The 7,178-nt window shown below is 48.4% G+C and overlaps 1 long non-coding RNA gene across 1 annotated transcript; it reads left to right on the top strand.

Annotated features, from left to right (window-relative positions):
- Positions 1-5,643: 5,643 nt before the first annotated feature.
- Positions 5,644-6,968, top strand: LOC135580587 (uncharacterized). Its single transcript, XR_010475484.1, has 2 exons — positions 5,644-5,737; positions 6,737-6,968. It is a non-coding gene; the product is annotated as an uncharacterized LOC135580587 (long non-coding RNA).
- The last annotated feature ends 210 nt before the right edge of the window (positions 6,969-7,178 follow it).

Here is a 7,178-nt window from a genome sequence, read left to right as displayed (position 1 = left end):
GAAGAACAAGAGGCAAAAGAAAAGCTCATAAAATCATAAAGTAATGTGCTCTGAGGTGTGAGAGGCAAAGAGAAAGCTGCTGAAATTATGGAGAAATGGGCTTTCTGAGGAAAAGAGGAAAGAGCCCAGGGTAGTAATGAGGAGACAATAGAGATGTGCTTTCTTATTTTGCAGAAAGCTGGCTTTGTACATCTCAGCCCCACTGGGTGATGGCAGTTTGGTTATATAGAGTGATCTCCCATCCTCCCACGTGTTAAAATGTTCCTGTCAGAACTGGTCAAAATGTTTTAACTGACTTTTTTTCCCTCTGAGAAGAATTATCTTTTTAAACAAAACAAACATTGTGACAGAAAGGGTAATTATGGTCAGAATGATCTGCAATGTAAATAAAGAGTCCAATGGAAGTATCAGCATATTTGATTTCATCTTTGTACTAACTAAAAGAACACCTGAAGTTTGTCTAACCTTATTTTTTTACAGAAAAAGAGCAAGAAAATACAAAAATAAAGTGCTTTTTTCCTGTCTCTGATCCAACCCCAAAGCTCTTTCTCTCAATTGCAGATCTTTCATCCAGCTCAGCCACACAGTAATGTTTTTCTCTACCCATTTTTTTCAGAGAACTGGGTCTAATAGCTTAGTTTCCAGTTACAGACACACAAGAGCTCTTCCCTGACCTCATTATCCCAAGGAAAGGGATATCGTTATCCTCCTGTTCTCATTAGGAGCAGCTCCAGGGTGCACGGGGGCTACGCTACACCCCAGCTCTGTTCCACATGCTGTAGGTCCCAACCAGAGGCCTTCGAAAAGGCACAAAGGGAAAAAGCTGAATACCTGGAGCAACTGGCAGGATGCAAAGGTGAAATTGTGGGTGATGCCATCAGAAGTAGACAGCAGGTGGCACCCATGGATTACACAGGGCTTGCTCAGGGTGAGTGGAAGCCAGGCTGGGCAATGCCTAAAGCTCGGGTTTAGCTTTGTCTCCTGGAAAAGCAGGGAAATGGGTTATTTTAATTGCATGCAGGGACATCTCTGTGTCCTGGGACTATTCCCCACAAGGTACTCAGGCTATTCCCATCATATTTTGTTAGCCTAGGGGCTAGGCTTGGCTTTGGTCAAGGGCTGCCCACAGCAAGCAGAGCTGTTGTGCCAAGGCCACTAAGGGACAGGGAAAGAAGGGGGACACCAGGGCTGACAGGAAAGGACCAGCCCCAGGGTACCTGGGCAAGGAAAGCAGGAGGCAGCCAGGGTCAGCCGAGAGCCCAAATCATCAGGTACATTCACAGCAATAAGATCAAGCTGAGAAATCAATCCACAGGGCAGGATCAATCCCAGTGAGGGCAACCAGGGTCAGACACAGCCAGGTGAGTCCTAAGCAGGTCCAAGGTGACAAAACAGACCTGAGTTCACACTAAGAAATCAGCCTGGATCAGGATTTAGATCAACAGGACTCACAGCTAGGTATACATGTAGCTGGGGCTGAACTAGAGACCAGCACCCCAGGGGCACAGCTCAAATGAAGACTAAGTGTCCTGGGCTGAGCTTAAATGGGTTCCCAAGCCCATGGGTGGGAGTCCCAGGTGGGACTGCTCAGGGCTATCAGTGCCTCCAGGACTTGTCATCTGGGGTCACCTTGCTCAAGTGATAGAAGAGCTTGTGCCATCCCCAAAATGCCGCACATTGTGTTTTATTAATACATCATTTTTATTAATGTTTTTTAAGCATACATATTTTAATGAATACACCGAGGGACACCTCAGTGAGTCACACAGCCCCTCACCTCCTCCTCAGGGCTGCATTTGGCTGTGCCACCCTGGCCTTCTGCTCTTCCCTCCTGGGCTCATGGTTCCCAGTCCCAGCTCCCCCATGACGTAAGTCTCTTCCTAAAGGAGCACCCACATACGGGTGTCACTGCGGGGGTGCTTAAGTCTGGTTTGGGGGGGAGCTGGAGGCAGCCCAGTGACCCAGACATCGATGACAGCTGTGTTATTGCAGCTTTGCATCGACCGCAGTCCTCTCGCTGCCTCCCCCTGGGTCCCGGCCATGCACAGCCAACCAGGCGGAAACGCCAATACGTTGGACTAAATGCCGATGATTAAAATGAAATGAAGATGATCAGGCTTGGATCATTGAGGGGGACGACAGAGGGAATAGCCTAGTCAGGAGTTCGTTATCCAGCTGATAAACAACAGCTCGTGGCAGCATGGATCACTCATGATGGTGGGCAGTGGGAGACCATACGTGTTGTGTGTGCTGGTTATCGCATTATATGTGACATTTATCTATTTTTAGCATCCCCTACAGGTCAGCTTTTACCAGCTAAAACAAAATTAAAGGTATTAAGCAGCCTTTACAGTATGGTAAATGATACAATTAGCTCAGCTCAGCCTATTTTCCTAATCCTATGTGATGCAGGTCAGATTAGATGTGGGTTTTTCTAGCCTTAATGACTCTCTTGGCTTCCTCTGGTCAGGACTTTCGAGATGGAGCTTTCTGTGCTGGCCTGGGGGGCATTTATTTTAGCCAGTGATGCCATGGCTTAATAAAAGCAATTTGATGAAATGTGACACTCCCTTTTCCCTTCAGACTATGACACCTAAAATAAATACCAGTCCTATGAGAGAACTGGGTCCAGCCATGTGGGCACTAATAGGCTTTAATGGCCTTGAGCAGCTTCACCTGAGACCCCCACCCACACACCCTCTGCCCATCGCTCCATATAAGCTCAGAGCCAGGAGGTTGCTCTTGGTTTGAGCTGGTGTGAGTCTGTCCTAACTTGGGCTTTCAGGCTGTGTTGATCAGTGCTATGCCACATTAAGGCTTGGAAATGGGCTAGACTGGGAGAACTGGGGGTTTCTATGGAGTTTTTAGGCTTTGCTGGTGTTGGGGATAATTATCTGGGCTTCAGGCTTTTTTTGCACCTTTAAGAAACAAAAGTTCCAGGGGAAGCTGCACTGAAGAGGGCTTGGGAAGAGCTTATAGATGCAAAGGCAAAAAGAAAAGCAATTTCTGAGCAGAGGAATTATTAATCAATAGAAGAAAATGAACAATGGGGGGTAGCAGTGAGTGACCGTGGGCTCAGCTGAATATCTTCAGTATCTCACCTACAAAAAGCTCAGAGGAGTTGTCAATAGGGGAGGTTTAATTGATGGCAAACATTATGGCTGGTACAGAATTAGAGACACTCCAGACTGAGCAGGGAGGACTTTTATAGCAGTGAACAGATGAGTGTTGTGAAAGATGACTATGATTCTTTGGGCATTTCTGGGTTAGATTGCAGTAAAATTGCAGCAAAAAGCAATTTTGCTTTAATCAACTATATAACAAAGCCCCAACATAGTAAAGAGCAGAAGGCATCAGAAGATAGGAAATTGTCAGCATTGCTGGAGCTGAAAGATAAGATTGTACTCCTTACAGCTAGGCTAAAAGAAGATAAATTATCCATAGGGGCAACTCTGAAAGAAAATAATGGACAATTAAAGTTGTTTGAATTACAGTTTTGGGGAAGCATGGGGGGAAAAAAGCTGGTTTTGGTGGAAAGTTTGAAACCTTCATGTGTGCTTTTAGAAAGCAGAACTAGTTTTGGGGAAGAAAAAGATGTAAAATAGGCACGGCAACCCCTAAAGAAGAGCAAGGGATGTGTTAAGAAGGGACCTTAGAGAGCAATGCTGAGCCTGAGGGATTTGTGCATGGAAAGGGAACTGCTCTGAGCTTGCCAGCAGTGAGAGGCAAATCTGGGGAAGCCTGAAGAGTGATGGGAAGGCTGGAAATCTCATCTCTGGAGGTCCTTGCCAGCTGTCCTGGCTGGTTTGCCTCTCAGAGCCCGTGGGCGGTGGAGGATGGTTGTGTTCCAGCAAGGCTGGGCTGCTGGGAGCAGAGGTGGGTGCTTGTACAGCATCTCTTCACCATCCCTCCCTTCCGCAGGGTCTTCAGCACACACTGTTGCACCCTGGGATGCCGGTGGGCTTTGGGAAAGGTTCCCAAACTTCAGGTAAACCTTGGTCCTGAGGCCTTCTGGTCTCTAGAAAAAGCTGATGAGGAGAGTGCAGAGGTATGTGGTTATTTCAGGTTTCTGCTGACATCTGCCCTTCTTTGGGCTCGATTTAAGCGCAGTGCAAACAAACCACAGGCTAAAGGTTAAAAAAAGAAGGCTGCTAGAGGAGTGTGTCTGCGTGAGCTCAAATAACTGTCCTGAAGCCACCTGTGTGTCTGATGGGGCTTGTGCTGTGGGACAAGGTGGTCCATGCTGCAAACCTCCCCTGATGCCCATCAAGCTGCTGCAAAAGTGTGGGGGAAGGAACAGCTGATCTTCAGTTTGTCGTGACAATATCTTTGCCTGGCTTTGTGAGTGGGAATCTCCTTGTGGGACTGTGCCTAAGCAGGTGACAGGATATTTGGGAGAGATTCGGTGTATCCCGTGCTGCAAGATCCCTTAAAAAGCTGATGGTTCCTCTTGCCGTCCCACCAACCACCTGTTGAGGGGGCCCATCTCCAAACAGATGGCAGTGGGGAGGACTGCGATGGGGATGATGGTGCGAATGTGGCATCTTGTGCATGATACGTTTGACACGTTGCCATGGGGCAGCTGCAATTTATAAGCCATCAGATGTAGACAAGCTTCGTGGTGACTTCTGCAATTGCTGTATTCCTTTCCTTGCTGGCAGCTGCCTTGGAGGAAGAGAAGAATGAGGAGGAGGATGGTGATGGTGCTGAGATGGAGGAGCTGCTTTGGGAAGGGCTTTTCTTGGAAAAGGCTCTGTTCTGTGCAGCACAGGGTGGGCTCCAAAAATGTGTGGGAGAGTCTGGAAATGTGGTACACTAGAGCTTGGCTTCCTGACATCAGCTACTCCGGGAGCAGCAGCGTGGGGGTTATTCCCTCTGAAGGCTTCATTTTTCTTTGGATCATACCTTACCCACTGCTGTAATAACTCCTTCTCCCCATGACCTCTTGGGACCACTATGGCACAGATGATGGTGATGATGGAGTAGCTGATGGGCAGCTGGGATGTGTTGCAGTGTGTTGCTCTGAATACTTCTGCTAAATTTTTACCCAAGCTGGTAGGAACCAAACCACCCCTTAGGCTTTGACCTCATTTCAGGCTTAGGTAAAATTTGCTAGTATGTTCCTGGGGAGAAGGAGGACAGCCAGCAATGTGATCAGCACTTAAGCTGCCCTAGAAAACTGGGCTTAAAAGGGATATTTGGTGTGTCTAACAGCAGGGACACTGGTGGCATCATGGTTCCTTTACTTTAGGGTTGCTGCTGTGCTGCGGAGGATTTTGCTGGAGCGCTGGGGATGCTGCACAGGAGAGATCTGGGCTGTGTGTCTGTCTGCAGGCTCTGACTTAGGAGCTGGTGCAGCAGTTGGTGAGTAATGACTGGGTGGTGGAAGCTGCCAAGCAGTCCCAGCCGTGCAAGGCTCTGCCAGGTCCTGTGTGGGCTCTGGGGGGCATCCCCCAGGCAGGAGGGGGACTAATATGTAATTAATATGTAATGCAGCCTCAGGCTCCCCACTGGTTAGATCAAATTAGCCCCATTAGCTGATTACGGTTGTGTTTTGTGGGGGAATAGCATAACACTTTGCATTAGCTCAGTCACGCCCTGCTATAAGGCTTAGCCAACTTCACATACCATGTAATTGTAAATAGAAGCATTGAGTCAACCAGGAACAGTTTCCTTTAAGACTGTGCAGCTTTTGAGCAAACCTGGTGCTTGCACGCACATGGATTGTGCGCAGCATGTATCCTTTGCAGCGTATCTTCTGAGTACCTAATGGCCCAGGCAAATCTGTCTTCTCTGTGTGGTTTGTTCTTCACCGGTGCCTGATCTTTTGAAGTTCTGCATGGCTGGGCTGCGGTGTCACTGCTTTCCTTGGGACATGGTGATCCTGTCCTGTGGTGCCGCGGCTCCGCTTTGGTGCTGCCTGGGTATTTATTCTGCTTGATTTCCCTTGTGCATGCACTTGAGGTTGGCTGTGCTGTTGCTGCTGTTCTGCCTGCATGGAGTTTGCTTATGGTTGCAATGTCGAATTTATTAAAGAAAACACCTTAAGAAAAGGCTTTAGAGAGATTTTTTTTTTTTTCCAAATCATGAATTAATGAAAGCTGTAGTGAAACTAATCTTGCAGAGATTCTCTGATAAGAAAATACCTTACTAATATTTACAGATAGCTAGCCTGCTCTGAATGGAATTAATTTCCTGGGAGATCAAAATGCAGGACATGCTTTATAACTAAACCAGAAAACCCTGCTCTCCTGTCTGCTTTTTCTGTGAATAAGCAGAATGTCTGGTGTGTTCAGGAGACAGAGCCCACAATGATGGGTATGGGGACAACAGGTAAATGGGCTTGCTGGGGATGGTGGTGGCCATGTGGCAGTGTTTGGGAAGCTGCATCTGGTTGTTGGTGTCAAAGCGATGAAAGCTGTGGGGTTTAATGGAGGCAGCCATCAGGTAAGGGGGGAAAAGCATGGAGATCCCTGCTGTGAATTTCCTCTTGCTTCTGCAATGTGAAATTTGGGAGGGAGCTGCCAGCACTATGGGACCTTTACCCCATATTAGGGTGGGCTCTGCAGCTTCCCATTTCTGCCCCCACCTCCAGCTCAGTCTACGTTAAAGTGGACACATGGCAGGACCAGAGCTGGGCTGTCCAGTGTCCCAGGCCCTTGGAGGACAGGGACATGCCTTTTGCGAAGCTGTCAGCGCTGGATTTGAGGCGTTTTTCTGACCTTGGGTTTGGCAGCTGCAATGCTCCTGCCTGCCCCCATCCAGGCTGGCACCCACGGCCCGGCTGGAGCAGGATGAGGAGGGACAGACCCCGATGACCCCACTACAAGGGTGGCTCTGGAACAGCAGAGGATGTTGTGGGGACAGATGAAGGCTCTGGTGATGCCTGGATGCAGAGAGGAGCGATGCCTTTGGGGACCAGCTCTCCTATGTCTTAGATTTGGGAAAATAAATCCCCTTTTCTCCTTTATGTTGTCCTTGCTGGCTGTTTGCTGAGTCCCTTAGTCCAGTTGGCTTGTTGGAGAGCTGAGGTGGGTGCAGGAAAGCTGCTTCATGCTGTAGATGCTCATAGCAGCAAGGCTGGGCGGAAGGACTGGGGGATGTGGAAACAAAGTGGGAGGGGAGGAAGAGGAGGAAAAAAGCCTAATTTTCCATGTCTGGAGGAGGGGAAGTCCTCT

This window comes from Columba livia, chromosome 11 (assembly GCF_036013475.1).
Source record: "Columba livia isolate bColLiv1 breed racing homer chromosome 11, bColLiv1.pat.W.v2, whole genome shotgun sequence".
Taxonomy (NCBI): Eukaryota; Metazoa; Chordata; class Aves; order Columbiformes; family Columbidae; genus Columba; species Columba livia.
This window is presented reverse-complemented; position numbering and strand designations above follow the sequence as displayed.